Below are 25,271 nucleotides of genomic sequence, written 5' to 3' on the forward strand. Positions count from 1 at the left end.
ATATTGACATATTATCCAAACTATTATCGTTGATGGTATGCCTTTATAAGACAATCTGCAGAATTTTCGCTCCTACCTCTGGTTTAGTTTCGTACCCAGGAAGTATCTCTACAACATTTTCCATATGTTACACGTCCTGTTGTAACCACAATTAAGTCCAAACCTGAAAGCATGGTCGTCAGTGAAGTTCAGCATACACCACTGAAAATATGTCTGTAACGGACACCAACGAAATTAATATGATCGTATGGTATTTTTGGCAGGGATACCCCGTCCGGGGTAATTCGAGCACCTGATGCAAGTCTTTCTGTCTGTCGCCAATTCGCCGACTCGTGCGTCGATGAAGATCAGATTAAATGATTAGAACAAACAAACACACAGACCCCGGGAGAAGCAAATCTGCGAACCGGCCGCGAATCAAACCTAGGACCCAGCGATCTGAAACCAACTACCCTAACCACTAGATCTCGAGTTATGGTCTACTGACGCCAACCTTCAGACAGAAAAGAACTGCTTCCTGGACAGGAAGTACTGTAATTTAAACAATCATGGAATATTCCAGATACGCAAACATTAAAAAAAAATTTGAGAACCTTCCAGAAATGGTAAATACTGAGAAGGAAAAGTTTGATGTTGATCGGATTGGAGTGTGCGACGCCAAATGCTACTCCACTTTGCATTCGGCACAGCTCATGGCATTAAGTGTTTAAGGAAGTTGCGTGCGAACAGCCAGCAAACAAATTTCCTTCCATACGAATTACCACTTTTCTACTCACTTTCTTTATGCCACCTGTCCACAGTTCTGGTAGATAAATATAACCGTATTACTTTACCACGGTACACTGTGGACAAACATTGACTGTTCTCTGCAAACTTCGAAGGGGATTACGCTGAGTTTTCGAAGTAGATCGTTATAGAAGTCGATCGTGAGGGGTAATCTGTATAGCACAGAGCCCGGGCAGTTATAAGAAGCATTACGTAAATAAGGAGGAATTCTGCGAGGCTTTCCAATAACAGGTGGCAGCGTTTCTTTCAAACGACGTCTATTCTGCTTTCTCAAGCGTATCGCCTCTGCAAACAAACTCGAAATTCCTGGTAGTCGAATGAAATGTCTTGTCGTCCATCCAGAAAACAAAACTACTCTTACGTAAAACGACTGTTTGAGAATTGATCAGACGACAAGATATTGAAGAAAGTCATGTGAGATTTCGGTTGAACAATTTCTCAGGCAAACAGTTTCGTAATGTTTCACTGCATTCTCATGTGGCCAAACTTCGCACTTCTTTCGTGGATGGTGCACAACGTCATTTCAATTTACGTAAAATTAATTAAATTTAATGAAATATCAATGGGCATGAAATTATTGAAATATAATGACACGAAATTACGCAACATAGATCTGTTCGAAATTATGAATCTGCAATATAATGAAGGTGGCTTCAAAGTATTTGAGATTTCGGCTCTGAATTCTTCCTCATTTTTATCGTTTATGGTGTCAGTTATTTACAGGATACGAAGCAGACCTCTCACTCAGATTTTACTACACTATAAATAATCAAGTTTGTACTCTTACATGGTCTGATGGAAACCGGGTTTACCACAGGAACTCAGGATTATTGCTGGTCAGTTTCTTCAAATTTGTTAAATTCTTTTTTTAGTCTCTTCTTTAAAGACTTTAGTTGTTTAGCCTCGCGATATACAGGGTGGTCCATTGATAGTGAGTGGGCCAAATATCTCACGAAATAAGCATCAAACGAAAAAATTACAAAGAAAGAAACTCGTGTAGCCTGAAGGGGGAAACCAGATGGCGCTATGGTTGCCGCGCTAAATGGCGCTGCCATAGGTCAAACGGATATCAACTGCGGTTTTTAAAATAGTAACCCCCATTTTTATTATATATTCGTGTAGTATGTAAAGAAATATGAATGTTCTGGTTGGAGCACTTTTTTCGGTTTGTGGTAGATGGCTCTGTAATAGTCACAAACGGATAAGTACGTGGTATCACGTAACATTCCACCAGTGCGGACGGTATTTGCTCCGTGATACATACCCCTGTTAAAATGGACTGTTTACCAATTGCGGAAAAGGTAGATATCGTGTTGATGTATGGCTATTGTGATCAAAATGCCCAACGGGCGTGTCCTATATATGCTGCTCGGTATCTTGGGCGACATCATCCAAGTATCCGGACCGTTCACCGGATAGCTACGTTATTTAAGGAAACAGGAAGTGTTCAGCCACATGTGAAACGTCAACCACGATCTGCAACAAATGATGATGCCCAAGTAGGTGTTTTAGCTGCTGCCGCGGCTAATCCGCGCATCAGTAGCAGACAACCTGCGCGAGAATCGGGAATCTCAAAAATGTCGGAGTTAAGATGAATGTCGTTACACGTATTGCCAAATGCATAGAGGTTGACGGACATCATTTTGAGCACTTATTGCATTAATGTGGTATTTACAGGTAATCACGCTGTAACAGCATGCGTTCTCAGAAATGATAAGTTCACAAAGGTATATGTATCACATTGGAACAACCGAAATAAAATGTTCAAATATACTTTCGTTCTGTATTTTAATTTAAAAAACCTACCTGTTACCAACTGTTCGTCTAAAATTGTGAGCCATATGGTTGTGACTATTTCAGCGCCATCTACCACAAACCGAAAAAAGTGGTCCAACTAAAACATTCATATTTCTTTACGTACTACACGAATATGTAATAAAAATGGGAGTTCCTATTTTAAAAAACGCAGTTGATACCCGTTTGACCTATGGCAGCGCCATCTAGCGGGCCAACCATAGCACTATCTGGTTTCCCTCTTCCAGCTAGACAAGTTTCGCCGCGCGGGATTAGCCGAGCGGTCTGGGGCGCTGCAGTCATGGACTGTGCCGCTTAACCTGGCGGAGGTTCGAGTCCTCCCTCGGGCATGGGTGTTTGTGTTTGTCCTTAGGTTAATTTAGGTTAAGTAGTGTGTAAGGTTAGGGACTGATGACCTTAGCAGTTAAGTCCCATAAGATTTCACACACATTTGAACAGCATTAGACAAGTTTCGTTCTTTGTAGTTTTTTCGTTTGACGCTTATTTCGTGAGATATTTGGCCCGGTCACGATCAATGGACCATCTTGTATATTTTTAATCCTCTACATGAGAAAAAGAAAGTGAAGCTCTCAAGATGGGAGGAGGAAACGACACTTCATGGGTTGAAAGGTCATATGATGTTATTTCCGTCATACAAAATCGAATCAAATTTATACAGGACGTATCAGATTCACGTTTCACCCTTCTGGCCTGCACCGATTTGGTTGGAAAGGGTGCCATGAGGCCGTTGTATCCTCTTCAAAGGCAATATGCCTGTGTTGTCACTGGGACAGAGGGCGTCCGAGGTGGTTCCACGCATGTTCTATCGGAGAGGAACGTGGGGATCTTCTGGCCGTTAGAGTACCTCTGCATCATGCAGACATTTCATAGAGGCAGGTGCCATGTGTGGACGAACATTGTCCTGTTGAAAACTGGCACCACGACATTGTTACCTGAGAAGTCTGTGGCGTACTGTTGTGCCGCCAGAGTTCTGTCGATCACTACCACTCTTGTCCAAAGGTCATCTTCGATGGGTCCCCATATTAAAACACCAGGAACAACTCCGTTGTGCCTCTCCAAAACAGTCTAAGAATGGGACCTCTGCCCAAGTCGCCGACATCTGGCGTAATCCATACATGTGATTTACCACAGTGTACAATGTGACCTCGATCATCGTCAGTTGATTGTTTCAGGTCACGGCGCAACTCCAAATGCAGCCGTGTGTGTTATGGTGTCAACAGCAGCCTACGAATGGGACGGTAATTCCCCAGTCAGAGAGCTGCTAGTCTCTAACCAATGTTACGGGATGACACAGAATGTTCCGGGGATTCAGTTAATGCTGCTCGGATGGCAGGTGCAGATGTGAAGAGGACAGTATATGGTTCGTGCACAGTGGGACGATTCTCCTTTGTGGTGGTCAGTCGCGGTCGAAAGGAACCTTGATGACCGGTGTGCCTGGCCTCACGTTCCCATGCAACCCCATGAACCACTGGGGCTCAGAATGAACAGTGTGAAGTCTAGGTCGGCGAGAAAAGGTTTAATTGCTTGAAATTAATCAACATAATTAAGAGAAACTAAGTTAGATGCGTGAGAGAAAATTTTTGTTCGAATTTTCGTAGCCAAACGAATAGCAGCAAATGGACTAATAGGGTGTCAAACTGACCAGCGTGAGGTCTAGTTTTGCAAGCAAAAATTTAATTGCTTCAATGTAATCGTTAATCGCATTGCCACTGTGGTCACATCAGTTCACATCAGATCACCGAAGTTGAGGGCTGTCGGGCTTGTCTAGCACTTGGATGGGTGACAGTCCACGTCGACCGAGCTCTGCTGCCACTGACATGCACTCAGCCCTTGCGTGGCCAATTGAGGAGCGACCTGACTGACAAGTACCGGTCTGCTGATCGCATGCACCTCTAATCAGTATCCTGTGGCTTGTTTTGGCGGAAGGTTTTTATCTGAAAGTAATAAGGGTAATAAATGTATTGTATTTCACGTTTCCTGAACTCAGCTTGTAACCTCCCCACAAAAATTTTAAATAAATAATAATATGAGTATGATTCTAATTTAGTGTAACCTCCCCACAAAATTCTTTCTCATTTGACCTCCCACACAAAATTATTTACCGTTTAAGCTCCCCACAAAATTCATTCACATTTAATCTCACCACAAAATTCTTTCAGATTTAATCTAAGCTCAAAATTCATTCAGATTTAGCGTAACCTCACAACAGAAAAATTCCTAAACCTCTCAACAGTAAAAATTATAATTACGTCGTTCACATTCAGTGTAACGTCCCAATAAAAAAATAAATTCAGTAATCTGGTAATAAAACAATGTAACTAACCTCTCAATTAAATTGTCGCTCACTTACGACTTTTCAATAATTCACTGTGAATTTAACCTGGTAAATTTTGGACGACAGCAGTGCTGCTCATGGCCCTGAAAGATCATTCTGAATAAAAAAAGGAAAAATTCTTACCTCAATGAAGTCGCCGGATATATCTGCTCTTACAATAATTTTTTCCGGCACAGCTCTGTGCAATGCTGGCCGACCTATTTCTCATTTATGAAAGGAAGCAGCTGATTTTTTCTATTGCAATAATCGGGATGATCATGGATGGGAGAAATTAGTAAATCCTCTAAATTGAAATGAATGGTGGTTAAAAGTTACTTTTTACAAGGAAAATTATTATTACGAGAGTTTTAAAACATTTACATGCGACTTGAGATAACATTACTACATATGCGCGAGGCTGCTTTTTTACCTTATACAATAATACTCAGGCTCCGACATCGCTGCACCGCGACCGGGCCAGCCAACACGATACACCATGCCAGACCAGAGCAGACTCCAGACTAGCAACAACTTACTGCTACAGCTACACAGTTCCTACTGTAGTCAACACTGCTCTCTGGTCAGAGACCTTGCATATCGCATGCAGCGCATGAGCAATACATCGAAACTACATCTGCTCGGACCTCTTACAAGCTTCTTAAACTACATCTACCTGATTACTCTACAATTCCCAATTAAGTGCCTGGCAGAGGGTTCGTCGAACCACCTTTAGCCCGTTTTTCTACCTTTCTAAACTCCAACATTGCGCGGTAAAAACGGGCATTTAAATCTTTCCGCATGAGCTCCGATTTCTCTAATTTTATCATGATGATGATTTATCCATGTGTAGGTGAGCACCAACAGAAAATTTTCGCGAAAAGATCCTACCGTAACGAAATACATATTTATTTTGATTGCCACCCAAATTCACATATCATGTCCGTGACATTCTCTCCCCTACTTCGCGATAGTATAAAACGAACTACCCTCCCCTGAAATTTTTCGATCCCCTCCTTCAGTTCCGTCTGATGCGGATCCCACACCGCACAGAAGTACTCCAAAGAGGGTGGACAAGTGCGTTGTAAGCAGTCTTTTTAGTAGACCCGTTTCACTTTCTAAGTGCTTTGCCAATAAATCGCAATATTTGGTTTGCTTTACCAACAAAGTTTCTACATGTATGTCATCGTTCCAAGCTACGTTACTCGTAATTGAAATCCCTAAGTATTTAATAGAACTTACAGTTTTTGGATTTGTTGATTTATGGTGTAACCAAAATTTAACCGATTGATGTTAGTGCTCATGTGGATGACTTCACACATTTCATTATTTAGATTCAATTACCACTTTTTCCGCCATACAGATATCTTGTCTAAATTACTTTACAAATCTTTGTGATCATCTGATAACTTTACAGGACGGTAAATGACTGCTGCAAATAAAAACAATCTAAGAAGGCTGCTCAGATTGTCTCGTATGTCATTTATGTAGAACAGGAACAGTAGAGGGCCGATAAGACTTCATTGTGGAACGCCAGATATCACTTCTCTTACACTTGGTGACTTTCCATCGGTTACTACAAACTGTGACCTTTCTGACAGGAAACTGCGAGTGCAGTCACACAACTGGGTGATACTGCATAGGCAGGAAGTTTGATTAGAAGACGCTTGTGGGAAACGGTGTCGAAAGCTTTCTGAAACTTTAATGATGTGGAATCAGTTTTACATTCCCTGTCGACATCACTCACTACTTCATGAGAATAAAAGAGCTAGTTGTTTTTCGCAAGAACGATGTTTTCGGAATCATTCGCGCACACTATATGTCCCTAAATCCTACTACAAATCGAAGTTAGTAAAATGGGTCTGTAATTAAGCGGATTACTACTGTTATTTTTTTTCGTGCTTATTGGTGTGAATTGTGCAACTTTCCAGTCATTACGTGCGGATACTTCTACGAGAGAGAAGTGGTCTAGGATTGCTAAGTATGTAGCTATTGTGTCGGCATGACACTGAAGGGAACCTGACTGGTATATAGTCTGGACCGGATCTACTTATAATTCACATATGTTGCTGTTTTTCTACATTCGAATTGTAGAATATTTGCTGTGTCTTCGTTGGTGAAGGAGTTCCGGAAAACCGTGTTTAGTAACTCTGCTTTAGTGGGACTGTCACTAATGACATTACCAGTGTTATCATGCAGTGAAGGTACTGGCTGCGTCTTTACAAATGCCGGAAATCGTCTGTAGTGTTCTGTCAGATTTCGAAACATAATTTCATTGTGGAAACTATTAAAAGCATCTCGCATTGATGTTTGCACAAAATTTAGAGCTTCTGTAAAACGTCGCCTGTGTTGGGAATCTTGCGGTCTTTTAAATTTGGCATCCTTTTTCCGCTGGTTCTGCAACAGTGTTGTGAACCGTTTTATGTGCCATGTGGGATCAGTAACATCTTTTATTAATTTATGTGGGCTTTGTATCTCAACTGTCGTGAATCATATCACAGCTGGTATACAGTTACATAGCCACATCGGAAAAAGTGGAAACTGTGTCTTAGATAAATGTCAAGAGTACTTTTATCTCATTCTTTTTTAAATAGACGTACTTTACGTTTATGTTTGGTGGGTTGGATGTTACGGTATTCAGCCGGCCGCGGTGTTCTAGCGGTTCTAGGCGCTCAGTCCGGAACCGCGCGACTGCTACGGTCGCAGGTTCGAATCCTGCCTCGGGCATGGATGTGTGTGGTGTCCTTAGGTTAGGTAGGTTTAAGTAGTTCTAAGTTCTAGGGGACTGATGACAACAGATGTTAAGTCCCATAGTGCTCAGAGCCATTTGAACCATTTTGTTACAGTATTCAGTCTCTCTACAATTGCCTTGCGGCCACTGACCCCTGCATCGAACGAGGTACTGCAGTGGTTAGCACACTGGACTCGCCTTCGGGAGGACGACGGTTCAAACCAGCGTCAGGCCATCGTTATTTAGGTTTCCCGTGATTTTCCTAAATCGCGTCCGGCAAATGCCGGGATGGTGCCTGTGAAAGTGCACGGCCGACTCTGTTTCCCATCCTTTCCTAATCCGACAGGACCGATGACCCCGCTGTTTGGTCCCCTCCCCCGAATCAACCAACCACTGATCCCTGGATCAGTCATGATGCTCCCTATTTGCTCAGGATTATTTGGTGCTAAGAGGTGAAGTACGTTTTTGCAACCATTTACACTTCGAGTGGGCTCCTGAAGTAACAGTTCGAAATAATTTTCCCAGGAGGTGTAGAGTACAATCTCGGGCTCCGTTTTATGCCTACCGACGGCTTTAAACATGTATTCTCGCCAACGCATCGAGGGTAGATTGAAGTCACCATCAACTATTGCTATATTAGTGGGGTACCTATTTGAATTAGAACTCACGGTGTCTTTGAAATGTTGAACAGCTGTATCATCTGAGTTAAGATGTCGGAAAACAAGCGAATCATAGCCGTATTCCGGGTATGAAGTATAACCTCAAGCCATACTAGCCCACAGGAACTAACAGTTTGAATTTCTCTATAAGGTAAGCTTCTTCTGACAACGGTAAGTAAACATGCCATCTAAACACTTAATCTTTCAATAAATGAAAAGTAGTGGTTTGTTTTTGTTCTACAGTATTACTTTTATTGTGTTAACCCGTTTTCGGAACTTAATCTTTCCTTTCTGAACGTCATGAGATCATTTAAAAAATTTCGGCTGAACTTATTTCCCGCCTACGACGGTATGAGCTTCAGTACATTCTGTTAGCGCTAGGAGCTCTGGTTCTTTCCCAATACAGCTACGACACTTTACAACTGCAATGCCGATTGTTGGTGGGTCAACATTCCTGCGTTTGCCCTACACCGTGTTAGCTTGATGCCCTTTCTACAGTTTCCTTACATACTCTAACCTAAAAAGCTGCCAAGTCCCCTCTACACGGTTTGAAAATGTATTGCTTGAAACGAAATGAAACAAATATTTGATGCGATGTTAATATTTCAGCAAATGAGGTGGCGATTCACAATTTACAGTTCAGTGCCTCCTCTACTACTCTTTAAGATTCCAGGATTGGGAGTTAAACATGAAACTTTAAACCCTCAATTTCCATCCCATTTGCTGTACATGATTTCGAGCATCATTCAAAGCCGTCTCAAATGTTTCTCTACTCTCTTTAATATCTAACATGTAGACAAATCATTTATCAAATCGTGTGACCGACTTTTTTTATACTTTTTATATATTTACCCGAGAATATAAAGTTCCTGTGTTCTTCTCCTCTAATCATTGTGCTGCTTCTCGTTCTGCCACTACACTGTTTCCCAAAACGTAACGAAGTCTCACAATCTTCATAATACAAAGACTGCAGGCAGTAGTAGTTCTTAGTCTCTAAGGAGAGAATCGTCTACAGACAGCGCTTGGAGCAGTGCCCACCATTAACATATTAAACAGGTTGCTCAGGGCTTTTTCTCTCTAGGCGAGTCCTAGTTTGGCTCCACTGTGACCAGGGCACCGTTAGGAGTCTCTGTCGTGGAGTCGTCCTCTGCACCTGTCAGCAACTTCAGAGGTGAGGGCCCACGCCGAGTTCCCGTAGCGCCGTGAATTACCAGGAGGGAGGAATTCTCGCCATATCTGACGCAGAAAATCTCGGAACGCTGGCTGCCCACCGTATCTGCATTCAAATGCCGCCAGCGGCTAAAGAGGGCCGTCTCCGGACCAGCTTAATGTCTCTCTCTCTCTCTCTCTCTCTCTGCCTCCCTTCGTCGACTGCTAATGACGTCACCAGAGAACTGGGGAGAGACTGTGAAGACAGGCGGGCAGCGCAGGTCTCGTTTCCGCTGCCTCGTGGACAAAGCCAGCCGTTTCGCAACACCAAAACGGGACTAAAACCTGAATCCGAGATGTTAAAATCTATCTCCCTTTTTTTCATTTCTTGAGCGGGGGGGGGGGGAGGGGGCGGGGCATTTGTCCTGTCATTGCCATCGAGCAGAAAATGTGATACGTGGGATGACATAAATCACATTTGACTTGTATGTGACAATTCGCTTTCACCATTTTGTAATTCTCACTCTGCCTCTTAGTTAGCCTTATCGTGGAACAGAAAAGGGTGCGATAATGAGCAATAAAAATCTTTGAGCAGTTTACCCACTGGTGTGAAGAATTTAAGGCACAGAAAAGCTAACTTCAAACACTAATTGAGACATATCTCTTTCACAACTCCCTCTGTTCTACACAGATTAAATCCGAACACCAACGACAAAATTTTGCTGGCTGCTTACAAAATTTATCTGAGTATTTTAAAACAACGAACCCGTGGCATAAGGTGCTCGGTACAGACCATTTGATTTGATTGATTACCTCTAGGTATCTTTGAATCTGCATTGCCCTGAAAATATCTATATAACACTGCAATTGTGGAGTCTATGTGCTGTGCGTCTTGTTTGGAAACGAATTTATTGCATTTACTAACGGTACTTTCTGTCGACAACTGTACTGTCAACTTCAGTCTCTGCCTCTAAGTTTGTATGCAGTACTGCTCGGTTCTGCCTCGTGTTTCATTTTCCGTCATATTTAGTTGTGAAATCTTTCAATAGCCAAGATCGCGTCTATCAGTTCTTATTGTCGACAACCGGTTTCGACATTGTGACTGTCATCTTGTGGCCTACAAAAAAAATGGGATTTTAAAACTTTTTCCACTACAAGTTAGCTGTCGTCAATAAAACAGCTTACAGTCAGAAAGCACCTTAAATGGTTTTATTGTCGACAAGCCTGTGTATAATTTGCTGTATTTTATCCAAGAAAATGACAAGGTGGCATGAGGTACTAACTCACAATGCATTATGTTTCATGAAGAAAATTTTCTAAAGACGAGAAGATGACAGTTGCAACCGTCGAATCCAATAAACTAATTTCTACACTCTTCACTACTGAACGTTTTTCTCCACGTAAATCATACATCGCTCTTTTTAAGTTCTCAATGTGAGAAAATTAGGTCAGATTTAGTTGTACATTGACAGCGAAACACAGCAGTACGGATAGCTTGACCGAGGAAATCTTGGTCAATATGTTTGCTAATCTGTTTCCACAGCGACAGCAGTCACTCAGAACTGTGTCATCTGTACGCAAGTGCCTGCGAGAACGTTGCTATGTTATCCACTCTGCGTTATAGTTCTAACCTAACTTTTTCCACATCACAGCGACATATAGCAATACAGAACAGACAAATGAATAAAACACTACCAGTCCCGTACTAGAAAATTATTTCAGAAACAAATATTCGCAACGCTTATGATCACTCATATGTTTGAATACAGAGAAAAACGAAAAGTGCAAGTCGTCTCAGTCCATGTTAAGATTTGCAAATACGTACGACAGACATTTTATGAAGCATATCACCTGTGCTTTCATTAAACGGATACTGACTTCGTATTTTTAGAATCTGAATTTTAAAAGAGTTTTGGAAGACTTAAGATCAAATAAGGCAGAAAGGAAGGATAACATTCCACCAGAATTTCTAAAATCATTGCGGGAATCGGCAACAAAACGACTACTCTTTTTAGTGTGAAGAATATATAAGTCTGGCCATTTATCATATGACTTCCGGAGAAACATCATCCACACAGTTCCGAAGATTGCAACAGGTGCGATAATTACCGTGAAATCAGCTTAATAACCCCTGCATCTAAGTTGACAAGATTAATACACAGAAAAATAAAAAGAAAATTGATAATATGTTAAATGACCATCAGTTTGGCTTTAGGAAAGGTAAAGGCACCAGAGGACCAGTTCTGATGTTGCAATTGGTAATGGAAGCAAGATCTGGATTAAGCGTTCGAAAACGTCAAATGGTACTATAAGTTCGAAATTGTGAGAGAAATATTGATAAGCTATATGGAAAAACCGGAAGTATACAATATGTACAAGAACCAAGACGAAACAATAAGAGTGGGAAACCAAGAAACAAGTGCTCGGATTGAAAAGGGTGTAAGACAGCAATGTTGTCTGCTGCTACTACTATTCAATCTATACGTTACAGAAACAAGGAAGGAAATAAAGAAGGATCAATAGTAGAATTAAAATTCAAGGTGAAAGGATGTGGTAAGTTTTGGTCTGAGAGTAAATCGAAGAAAGAAGAAAGTAATGAGAAGTAGCAGAAATGGGAACAGTGAGAGACTTCTCGTCATAATTGATGATCACGAAATACATGAAATTAAGGACTTCTGTTGCCTAGGCAACAAAATAACCCATGAAGGACGGAGCAAGGAGGATATAAAAGGCAGACTAACACTTACAAAAAGGGCATTCCTGGCCAAGAGATGTCTACTCATATCAAGCATAGGAGTTAATATGAGAAATAAATATAAAGGAATATACGTTGTAGCACAGCAGTGTATGGTAGTGAAACATGGACTGTGGGAGAAATAGAAGAGAAACAAAGCATTTGAGATATGGTGTTACAGAAGAATGTTGGAAACTGGGTGGACTGATAAGGTAAGGAATGAGGAGGTTCTGCGCAGGATCCATGAGTAAAGGAATTCATGAAAACACTAATAAGAAGGGCCAGGATGGTGAGATATCAGTTAAGAGTTAGGGGAATTTCTTCCATGGTATTGGAGGGAGCTGCAAAAGGTAAAAACTGTAGACGAAAACATAGACTGGAGTACACCCATCAAATAATTGAGGACGTAGGTTGCTATTGCCACTCTGAGATAAAGAGGTTGGCACAGAACAGGAATTCTGGATGGGGCGTATCAAAGAGGAGTGATGACTCAAAAATAAGTACATAAATAAAAACAAGAAAGCGAGAAAGAGTTTTAGACTGATCCTAATTCTTTTTTTTTTAATAGTCACCCACGTTTCGGCAATTTCAATCTGTTTTGAGCTAATTTTTTAGCTCTGCCCATTTTACTAAGTTGCTTCATATACTGTGACCTCTGTCGCTTTACATGATCCATTCTTTATGTGATTCATCCCTTGTATTGACCTATACACGTCACTGTTCCCCCCAAAAGACCAACGTCACCTGTTGACGATAATGATATTTTTCTATTTTGTAGACTTAGAGAAAGCTTTTGACAATGATGGCAGTTATAAGAGTCGAGGGGCATGAAAGGGAAACAGCGGTTGGGAAGGGAGTGAGACAGGGTTGTAGCCTGTCCCCGATGTTATTCAATCTGTATATTGAGCAAGCATTAAAGGAAACAAAAGAAAAATCCGGAGTAGGTATGAAAGTCCATGGAGAAGAAATAAAAACATTGAGGTTTGCCGATGACATTGTAATTCTGTCAGAGACAGCAAAGGACTTGGAAGAGCAGTTGAACGGAATGGACAGTGTCTTGAAAGGAGGATATAAGATGAACATCAACAAAAGCAAAACGAGGATAATGGAATGAAGTCGAATTAAGTCGGGTGATGCTGAGGGAATTAGATTAGGAAATGAGACACTTAAAGTAGTAAAGGAGTTTTGCTATTTGGGGAGCAAAATAACTGATGATGGTCGAAGTAGAGAGGATATAAAATGTAGACTGGCAATGGCAAGGAAAGCGTTTCTGAAGAAGATAAATTTGTTAACATAGAGTATAGATTTAAGTGTCAGGAAGTCGTTTCTGAAAGTATTTGTGTGGAGTGTAGCCATGTATGGAAGTGAAACGTGGACGACAAATAGTTTGGACAAGAAGAGAATAGAAGCTTCTGAAATGTGGTGAAGAATGCTGAAGATTAGATGGGTAGAACACATAAGTAATGAGGAGGTATTGAATAGAATTGGAGAGAAGAGGAGTTTGTGGCACAACTTGACAAGAAGAAGGGACAGGTTAGTAGGACATGTTCTCAGGCATCAAGGTATCACCAATTTAGCATTGGAGGGCATCGTGGAGGATAAAAATCGTAGAGGGAGACCAAGAGATGAATACACTAAGCAGATTCAGAAGGATGTAGGTTGCAGTAAGTACTGGGAGATGAAACTTGCACAGGATAGAGTAGCATGGAGAGCTCCATCAAACCAGTCTCAGGACTGATGACAACAACAACAACAACAACAACTCGTTGCACTGCACTTTTCTTTCTCAAATTTTTTCTTCACTTCCACATTAACAACAAAATAATGAGTGCCATATGTGAGCGTGGAAGACAGACTCCAATATGAGACAATTGCTAATAGTTAACGAACACTCATGGCAATATAATCGAGTGTTTGTGTTCATTTAATATGCATGAAGAAACATTAAGACACAGACTGCCTTGCGAAAGCTCACAGAACTTTAATTACGGATTATATAAACTTGATTTACAGTACTCATGGATTTTTTGTCAACTGCAGCAGAATGTGATACAATGAATTGGACGGGTTGCCGTCGGTCGATCTGTGCATAGGTCTGTTGCACTTCCACTGCAGAAAACCGACATACAGTGGCCTAGCGAACAATGGGTAGGTCTTTTGAATTACATGGACACCAGAAACAGTCGGACAGTTCCTTTCTGCCCGATTTCAATGGTTAGGGCAGTTTCTATGTATGCGTAGTTAGCAGTCATCTACTTGTTTAATCCATACATTATAATGGAAAGGTGTGATGATAAATCATGTTTATAAGTCGAAGAGTCGTTAATAGAAAGGCTGCTAATAATCAGAATTGCTAACAGAATTTCAGTGTCATTTGAAGCAAAATGAAATCGACTCCTCTAATATGGTACTTTAAGCGATCCAAAAGCACACTGAATTTCGTGCCGCGGTTAGTGTAAACTAGTGGTAAAGTTAATGACGTAAAAAATTATTCTCATCTCTAATTTATGTCACACTTAAATAATTAAAGTGTTTTAACTGTTGCTGCGTATGTTTGTATGTCTTTGAGTGTCGACATCGATATTAGTTAACCCAAAGTGATTGTAGTGTGCATGCTTCACTTTAAAAATAAAAATGACTATTTGCTGCATGGGTAGCGGAGACTAATGGAGAATATGGTAGATGACAGAATTCCCGGGAAAATGACGAAAGGAAGATTGAATTCCACTAGAAGGGAGGAGTGGTTTGGGCTCCATCGTGTGTCATTGTTGTACGAAGATTCACGTCATTGGTGGCGTTCTGATGAACACTTCTTACGTAAAAAGGTATAGAGATCGGATACTAGAAACAAAAGAATATCTTTTTACGGGGATGAAGTCGATACAGATTCCTCCATAGTGGAGAAAACTGTTCATCCAGATCGAACTAAACTGACAGATAATTTTTCACATGTGAAGAAAGAATTGAACACAGACAACTTAAACCACCTCAAAGGGAGCATGCGACGTCGCACTTAAGCATATGTGTTAGCTAAGGGTAATAACACGTAACAGCTATTTGGTTGCTATAGAAGATACAGCTTCACGAAAAGTTCTCTCTTTGCTTCTTTAGGCTTCGTTCGGAGGCTAGCTGACGATACTACTCGTTATGTGGATCAAAGACTGTAGAAACTGCAGACCCACAGATAAGGTAAGGGATTATGGCTTCCTTCCAAGTTAAATAATAGAGTTATGTTGATGACTTGCTGTCTGAATATCAAATGAATTTAACATTCTTGCAACTGGCGAAGGTAACTATTTTCTTAAAGAATGCAACAACTAAAAGTCGATGATTCACAGCATAACTGCGCTCACATACTAGACACTATCAGTAACTTTTAAGGCTCTAGTTATTCTAATTTCAACAGAATCATACTTTTCTATCAGCGTAGATTGAACTTCTGTTTAGCTATTTCAATTAATTTCTTGTATTACCAATAGAGTAGTTTTCAAAGAGACTTTAGCAAACTAACGAGATCATTTGCACGTAATCGGAGGAAAACACAATCAAGCGTAATTATGCAAACCTGCACTGCTTCTGTAGCAATTAATTCTATTTTAAAGCACCACAATTTAAAGCCATTTTATATGAGTGCCGGTTTCAGATGGCAAATAATTTGCTGCGTCTGTTAACGACATATAGCGTTAAATTATCTGTGTTCGCGACTGAACATTGGTAATTATTAACATTTTACTGTTATCTCTTTAACATATATACACCTTTCAGAAGTTTCCTAATTTACGCGCACTGGTTAATCGACAGTATGAAAAATTCTGAAATGTGTTGTAATTTAGAGTAAGCATCTTTTAAAGTTATGTGTCTCCTTTCATGATGATACACCCATGAACATTTCTTTTACGCCTTGTTGTAGGCACCTGTTACATACAATAATAAAGTGGGTAGCGATAGGTAGAGACACACATGCAAAACAAATGTTACTTTTTTTTTCGGTTTACTGAAATAATATGTTTTTTTCATGTACACAAGCTTAGAATGGTTCAGGTTCTCTCATGGTTGCATTTTTCAATATATAGACTCTTCACAAACATTCTGAACTGTTAAATCAATAAGAAATTGCGTTACAGCTTTTTAAATTGCAGAATACTAACGTTACCTAGCACAAAACATTTTGAAATTTGCTTCTGAAGTAAGGCAAAGGAGCATCTGACACTGCATTCACAACACCTCACATCTGTCATATATTCACAAGCTAGTTCTCTGCGCTTTAGTACGTTCCTTTTTTCAGTAACAATTTCTGTCATGTACATGGAGTCTCTATATCTTACGGATATAGACGGAAGTGTTTGATCTGGTTTTATCTTCTTTTGTTCCAGTCTTACCTTAAATCACATTATTGTCACTGAATTTTGCGATGATGATATGCAACCTTTCAGAGTTATTGCACATTATTTTTTCGGCAATATGCATCTTGAAGAAATAAAATGAAATTTTTTTCGTTTTACATTTTACTTCAAGAGAATTATTATTACATCAAATATGTACTGCATCAAAACTTACTAAGTTTAGGAAACCCAAGATCTGATGTGACAATGATTTTGGCCTAGTATTTCTTGGTTTCATCTGAGCAGCAGACGAGGCATTTTTCATACACTGAAACGAGCTAGATATTTGTCCTCCGAAATACCAGTAAAGAAATCTTCAGTTAAATACTATTGAAAGTATTAGTATGGCTTTTACTCCTGTACTGACAGAGTGTGCATCAGAACCTAATGATACCGACGACATGGGAGGACAGAAAAAGGAAATAAGACATTGCTTCCTGTTATTTTCCCTCGTGGCTATTACAGTTACTTAAATAACTATACGCTGTATCTTGTGGTGACTGCTAGAGTGCGACGTATGAAAGGTTGAATATGTGAAGGTTGTGTACACGCTACTGGCCTTTCGTTGCGACTGTGTACCCCATAATTACCAAATCACTTCCACTGCTTGAATTAGGGATTTTCGGGTTAAGCTGCTCAGCATACCCCTAGCGTGCTATAAGTCTGAGCTCCCGCGACCTACGTAGAAGTAATCTCCCCATAAGATCACGTAAATATTAAGGAAATGATAAACTCTCACAAACGGAAACTCCTTACTGAATTACAATTAGTAGGGGTAACCCAATTAAGTTTGAAAATATGGCTGCCCCATCGCACATGGATATATAAATGACACAAGGGATCATCTATCTACACTCCTGGAAATTGAAATAAGAACACCGTGAATTCATTGTCCCAGGAAGGGGAAACTTTATTGACACATTCCTGGGGTCAGATACATCACATGATCACACTGACAGAACCACAGGCACATAGACACAGGCAACAGAGCATGCACAATGTCGGCACTAGTACAGTGTATATCCACCTTTCGCAGCAATGCAGGCTGCTATTCTCCCATGGAGACGATCGTAGAGATGCTGGATGTAGTCCTGTGGAACGGCTTGCCATGCCATTTCCACCTGGCGCCTCAGTTGGACCAGCGTTCGTGCTGGACGTGCAGACCGCGTGAGACGACGCTTCATCCAGTCCCAAACATGCTCAATGGGGGACAGATCCGGAGATCTTGCTGGCCAGGGTAGTTGACTTACACCTTCTAGAGCACGTTGGGTGGCACGGGATACACGCGGACGTGCATTGTCCTGTTGGAACAGCAAGTTCCCTTGCCGGTCTAGGAATGGTAGAACGATGGGTTCGATGACGGTTTGGATGTACCGTGCACTATTCAGTGTCCCCTCGACGATCAGCAGTGGTGTACGGCCAGTGTAGGAGATCGCTCCCCACACCATGATGCCGGGTGTTGGCCCTGTGTGCCTCGGTCGTATGCAGTCCTGATTGTGGCGCTCACCTGCACGGCGCCAAACACGCATACGACCATCATTGGCACCAAGGCAGAAGCGACTCTCATCGCTGAAGACGACACGTCTCCATTCGTCCCTCCATTCACGCCTGTCGCGACACCACTGGAGGCGGGCTGCACGATGTTGGGGCGTGAGCGGAAGACGGCCTAACGGTGTGCGGGACCGTAGCCCAGCTTCATGGAGACGGTTGCGAATGGTCCCCGCCGATACCCCAGGAGCAACAGTGTCCCTAATTTGCTGGGAAGTGGCGGTGCGGTCCCCTACGGCACTGCGTAGGATCCTACGGTCTTGGCGTGCATCCGTGCGTCGCTGCGGTCCGGTCCCAGGTCGACGGGCACGTGCGCCTTCCGCCGACCACTGGCGACAACATCGATGTACTGTGGAGACCTCACGCCCCACGTGTTGAGCAATTCGGCGGTACGTCCACCCGGCCTCCCGCATGCCCACTATACGCCCTCGCTCAAAGTCCGTCAATTGCACATACGGTTCACGTCCACGCTGTCGCGGCATGCTACCAGTGTTAAAGACTGCGATGGAGCTCCGTATGCCACGGCAAACTGGCTGACACTGACAGCGGCGGTGCACAAATGCTGCGCAGCTAGCGCCATCCGACGTTCAACACCGCGGTTCCTGGTGTGTCCGCTGTGCCGTGCGTGTGATCATTGATTGTACAGCCCTCTCCCAGTGTCCGGAGCAAGTATGGTGGGCCTGACACACCGGTGTCAATGTGTTCTTTTTTCCATTTCCTGGAGTGTATAACAGAAACAAGTGGTCACTCTAAGAATCAGGTTTATTGCTATAAAGCATCAACTTACGAGTTACACACTGAGACGAAATAATAAATGGGCAGTGGATTATTATTGTGAAATCTAACCTTGACACAGTTGGATAAGCCTGATAAAAGCATACTTACGAGAATAATTAGTTTATATGGCCAGTGACTGCAAGAATGGTTAGTGACTCAAAGGAAACAACATGGAAATATAAATATGAACACCAGTTACATCGCCAAAGTGGATGATGGAAGCAACTAGCTGGCTTTGAGACGTTAAAACTATGCAGTTAGCTGCTGATGGAAGTTTGTAACATCATGTCCTTACCAAATCTCTGATTGCCGAGCTGACCCATTCTTACCACATTCGAACAGCGTGAAGATGGAAGTCGACAGTATTAATCGTTGAAGATTCTGCGCCCAGATAAGCCAGTGTAGTCAGCCCAGCTAAGCCTGTGTAGTCAGTGCTAATAAAGAGACATCATTCTATATGGATCCAAGTCGTATCTCGCTGCAAATCTGTTTTCTTCAGTCCCCCAATGACAAGTGTTCTGGCAGCCAGTATTCTCTGTCTTAAACGTCAGCAACCTGACTGATTCTGTCAGAACACGAATATCGTGAGTTCCGTCCAGTAATAGTTTTTCAAAAAAGGTTTAAACGAATCCCCATTCCATCGGATTTTGCTATAATTGACCAACACTGCTGTGGCACGAGGAGAAAGCTAGAAAACTTCTCCCACTGTGAAGCTGACAAGGAGGAAGGCTTGCACATAGATACACACTCGAAAGTGCGGGATCGAATTAAATAAACACTCCTTCACGATGGCAGCTCGGTGGGGCAGTGCGTTATCATCCATCAGCAGGAATTTGGGACCTACTGTACCCCTGAAAAACCGGATATACTGGTGCAAAATGACGTCGCCGTACACCCGACCTGTTACAGTTTGTCTGTCTAAGACATGCAGGGATGTACGTCCACCAATCGTAATCCCACCCCACACCATCAAACCACGACCTCCATACAGGTCGCTTTCAAGGACATTAAGGGGTTGGTATGTGGTTCCTGGTTCACGCCAGATGAAAACCCTGCGAGAATCACTGTTCAGACTATACCTGGGCTCGTCCGTGAACATAACCTTGGACCACTGTTCCTATGACCACGTACTGTGTTCTTGACACCAGACTTTACGCGCTCTCCTGTGACCAGGGGTCAGTGGAATGCACCTTGCAAATCTCCGGGCGAATAAACCATGTCTGTTCAGTCGTCTGTAGACTTTGTGTCTGGAGACAACTGTTCCAGTGACTGCGGTAAGGTCCCGAGAAGGCTATCTGCAGTACTCCGTGGCCGTCTGCGGGCACTGATGGCGAGAATCGGTCTTCTTGTGGCGTTGTACACTGTGGACGTCCCGTACTGTAGCACCTGGACACGTTTCCTGTCTGCAGGAATCGTTGCCATAATCTTGAGATCACACTTTGTGGTGCACGGAGGGCCCATGCTACGACCTGTTGTGTTTGACCAGCCTCCAGTCACCCTAGTATTCACCCCTCATAACGTCTTCAATATGTGGTATTTGAGACATTTTTAACACACAGTCATAATTAGCACGTCTGAAAACGTCTGCAGACTTAACTCGCTGCACCGTACTCTGACATGCACCAACACACCTCTGCGTATGTGGACTGCTGACAACGCTACCGTGAGTCGACTAGAGGTCAAATGCCCTGCATGGTCATACCCACAAACCGCCCACCAGAGCGTTGTTTCACCATGTATCAGCATTATCCTTAATTTTTGAGCATGAGTGTAGATAAGATCTCTTGCGGTTTAAGACTTCCAGAAGCGACTATTTTAAGACTCAAAGGTGGAAAGGGGTGAAATTCTGTTTTCAGAACGGTCCAGGAAATGAATTATTCTAAACAAAACATAGGAAATAGTATTTCTTTGGGACACCCAGACGCCACACGTAACAACTAGAATATGGAGTGAGGGCCTGCACTTTGGGATCTCTCTGCAAGTGTGGGGCACTTTCTAAAGTTACGTACACTGAAACAATGTGTCTCCACACTATACGAAATGCCAGAATTGGCTAATGTAAATAAACCAGAGGTTAGAGAGAGAAACTCGACCGTGCTGCTGAGATCCTGCTTCAATGTCTACTGAAAGAGATAGATGGATAGACAGACAGACAGACAGACAGAGGGAGAGAGAGAGAGAGAGAGAGAGAGAGAGAGAGAGAGAAATACGTTTTTTCAGCACTAAATGTTAGGAAGCCCGTTACTGGTTGACCACCTGAAGAAAAACTTAGGGAAGGGAACCAGCATCGTTTAAGAAATCTTTTTACTGGTCGGTGTTCGAAATATCTGTAGCTCAGCCAGTACAGACCGAGTGAAGAATGGAAAACTTAGATTTAAAAGATTTCCTTCTGATAATCAGTTGCAATAAATTCACTGGATTTTAGGCGTTCGATTCTTTAACTCCTTCATGTTTGCTGGTCTTCTCCTTCACCGGCCAGCATCTCCATCAAGGTCCATCTCCAAGGACATGAGCTGAGAGTCTTGGATAGATTTCGGACTGACTTGAGCTTAGCAGCAGACGCAGTTCGTTTCTACGGCGCCAAGTGACTGATGCTTCATCCCCTTCAGCCTTCACCCACAATTCTAAATAGTGCGATCGAGCCGTGAGCCCGAGATGATTGTAGGGACTGCAAAGTCATTTATAATATTTCGATAACCACCATCTTCACTCTGAAGACTTGCTTTCATATTCGAATTTTCTGACCACAGCTGCAATGCATTCCCTTCTTTGTACTATCTCTCTTTTATACTGAGATCACAACAATCAGAGTACAACTTCATGACCAACAGTGTCTTATTTTCATTCGTGGTTGATAGAAACTTGCACCAGGACCTTCAGTCTGATATGCTTAGGTTTTGTTTTAGAATTATTTCTTGTCAGATGATTTATGAGCCACTTTGACGTAATAAACTGAATTAATTGTAAATGTTTCATTTAGTAGTGTTGAATTCCTAATCAGTTGTTTTAGAGGGTATCTAATTAACTTGTGTCAAGTAACAATGCTACGAATCCTTGATTTTTGACGACTCTTGTTCAGGATTCGTTGATTTACGAGATCCTGACGTAGCTGTTAGATTGGACAGGAATTCTTATGTCACTGCCTAAAAAGTAACCAAATTCACTAAACATAAATTATCTTTTAGTTGCTCGCTGCTAACCATTTCTGTTCTTATTTCGGTAAGGTGAGGTTGGTATATGTCCACCTGAAGAGGTTTTGGAGGAGACTTTATCTATTTTGTGTTCTTTGTATGTTAGGAAGGGATTGAATTTTAGTGTATACGAGAGTGTTGAGATATTTTAGGTTGATTAATTTTCTTGAATGACGTGTGTTAAAAGTTCAACCATTGTGTTAGGGAATGTGAAAGCTTGCCATAGCGGTGGCTAGAAATGTAGCATGGATGGGCAAAGTACAGAGACAAATTTCAGAGTACATTAGACAATGGTCCATATATGAAGGTACCAGAAGAAGGTAAACACTAGAGAGTAGTGTGAAGTACAAAGCTTTTCAGAACGAAAGTAATATGAATAATGAGCAGTCAGGAATAGATTAAAGCCGATATATCTGGAGTAGAGCTTGGGAGAGCGGATGAAACTGAAACTTACAAACAGCGGAAAATTCAGAAGTTTCACGCCACGAAAGAGCAGCGTCGAGTGATGATACTTGTGAACGAAGGCTTTAGCCTCCTGCGACATTCGACTTACGGGGCTATCATGTGGAATAGTTTAAGACAAACCAAGAGGAACAGTTTAGGACTAGAGCACAGAAGAGAAAAATGAAACACAATTCAAGAAACTATGAGATGCGCTCGGGAAGAGGAATGATTTATTAAAGAAATGCACAGAGAAGTTTCAGAAAACCGAAGAAACGAGTAACGCACAATTTGAGCAAAATAAGAAGCAATTAAAAAACTTAAATGAAAATACAGACGAACAAATAGAAGCCATGGATCAGAACGACGAGCTGTGTTCAGTTACCAATGTAACACTGTTTTCTGAAAGCGAACTGGTTTTGAAGCCCACCCATTTGACTACAACACTCACTTTTTCAACATAATCCCCCGTCAATGCGACGGCCTTCCGTTACCACTCCAGTGGTCCGCGTCGGAGGCAAGGTCTTGCTGCATCAGTAGCCTCCATCATTCACGTACCGCTAGCAGTGAGGTGCATCCTTCGTTACGCCAAACGGATAGAAGCTGGAAAGTGCAAGATCTGAGCTCATTCCCTGCATATCCATGCAGGGTGCATGGGGAAGATCAGTCCAACGAAGTTTTGGGAATTTTCTTTCGGGTCTGAACTGCCATCAAAAATCCTAATCAAAGACTGACATCAATTAACTTCAAATTATGTTATTAAAATAGGGGTCTAAGTTAACCCCAAATTGGTATCTTCATAAAGCAGCCCATTTTATGGATACTATACGTAAATGCAATTATGAGCCAGTTCCTGCTTCCAGTATGGCATTGCAGAGTCTGAGCAATGGGTCAAGATGGCAATGAGAAAGCTTGTTCTCTATCCTGGAAGCTTTTCTGCAGCTCTCAGACGGAAGAATACGTGCTGGGTTACAGGCAATATGCGGTTGCTCTGCTATGATACGCTTGGAAAGTTCACGGCAGCTCCGTGACTGGAAATAATGCTACCAATGTCTTTTTATTGACAAATTATTGCATTGGAAAATGAAAAATTGCTGGGTACCTTCTGGGAGAAATTTCTGACGCTTTGTAACATTGCTGGTTATTTAAAATGCAACAACATGAAAGTGGCATGTAACGAATATCAAGCTGTCCTGAAGTACGTTACATGCTTGCATATACATATCAGCATTACAGCAAAAAGTAGATACCAGTAATGCCATATATATGTCGTGTATAAGGAAAGATCATGCTGTGGTCTTATCATTCAGACATATAATGTTTCTGTTTGAGATGGTCACGAGCAGGAAAGCTATGTTGGTTCTGGCTCACTTAGTTCTTACTGTGGACTTTGATACTAGGATATGGAAATGCTCTGCTACTGATAATATCTTTGTAGAAAAATCTAGGGAAAAAAGTCATATCACAAAACCAATAGTAAATTGGCTATCTGATCATGACATTCAATGTCCTGTGTTAAATGTTGAAACTTGTCAGGATAAAAAAATCTATTAAATCCGAATACAGGAGGGTAAATGCCGGCCTTTGTGGCCCAGCGGTTCTAGGCGCAGCAATCCGGATCCGCGCTGCTGCTACAGTCGCAAGTTCGAATGCTGTCTCGGGCATGGATGTGTGTGATGTCCTTAGGTTAGTTAGGTTTAAGTAGTTCTAATTGTAGGGGACTGATGATCTCAGTTGTTAAGTCCCATGGTGCTCAGAGCCATTTGAACCATTTTTTAGGGTAAAACATAAGTAAAAAACTGAGAAATTCAGGGAACTGCTCAAAGACATGAACTGGATAGATGTTTACAATACTTCTGACTCAAATCGAAAATACAAAGCATTCACTAATAAAGTTACCTCCACTTTTGAAAATCGTTTTCCTCTAAAGGTAACTCAAATCACAGAGAAGTCAAAAAATAATCTGTGGATCACAGAAGGATTGAAGATACCATATGGGACAAAAGAGAGGTTGTACCTACTATCTAGGAACAGCAGTGATGTTAGAATTGTAATGCATTATTAAGAATACCGCAAAATATTGAAGCAGGTTATCCAGAAATCGAAGCAGGTTTATTATGAGAAAAAGATAATTACATCAGTCAACAAAATAAAAAATGTATGGGATATAGTGAAGACAGAGACAGGTGGGACCAAAAAAGAAGAGGAACAGATAGCTCTAAAAATAAATGAGACTTTGGTAACAAGTACATGTAGGGTTGCAAACCTCTTAAACAAGTACTTCATTTCTGTTACTGACAGCTTAGGGTTATAAGTGAACAGTGCAATGCAGTATCTGACACCACTCTTTAAAAACAACTTCATTAGAATGGAAACGACACTCACGTCTCCCAAAGAGGTAGTATCCATTATAAAATCCTTAAAATCTAAGTATTCCAGTGGGTATGATAACATATCAACATATCAAAGAGTGCTCATGTGAACTGAGTTCTATCCTAAGTTATTTGTGTAATCAATCTCTTATCAGCAGAACATTTCCAGACTGGCTAAAATATGCTGAAGTTAAGCCTCTTCACAAGAAAAAGGATAGAGAGATACCATCAAACCATCGACCAACTTTACTTTTGCCAGCTTTCTCAAAAATATCTGAAAAGGTTGTGTTCAAGCAACTCGTTAAGCATCTGACTGCAAATAATATATTGTTCAAGTCACAGTTTGGATTTCGTAAGGGTTCTAATATAGAGAAT

The sequence above is a fragment of the Schistocerca cancellata genome, chromosome 2, assembly GCF_023864275.1.
Source record: "Schistocerca cancellata isolate TAMUIC-IGC-003103 chromosome 2, iqSchCanc2.1, whole genome shotgun sequence".
NCBI classification, from domain to species: domain Eukaryota; kingdom Metazoa; phylum Arthropoda; class Insecta; order Orthoptera; family Acrididae; genus Schistocerca; species Schistocerca cancellata.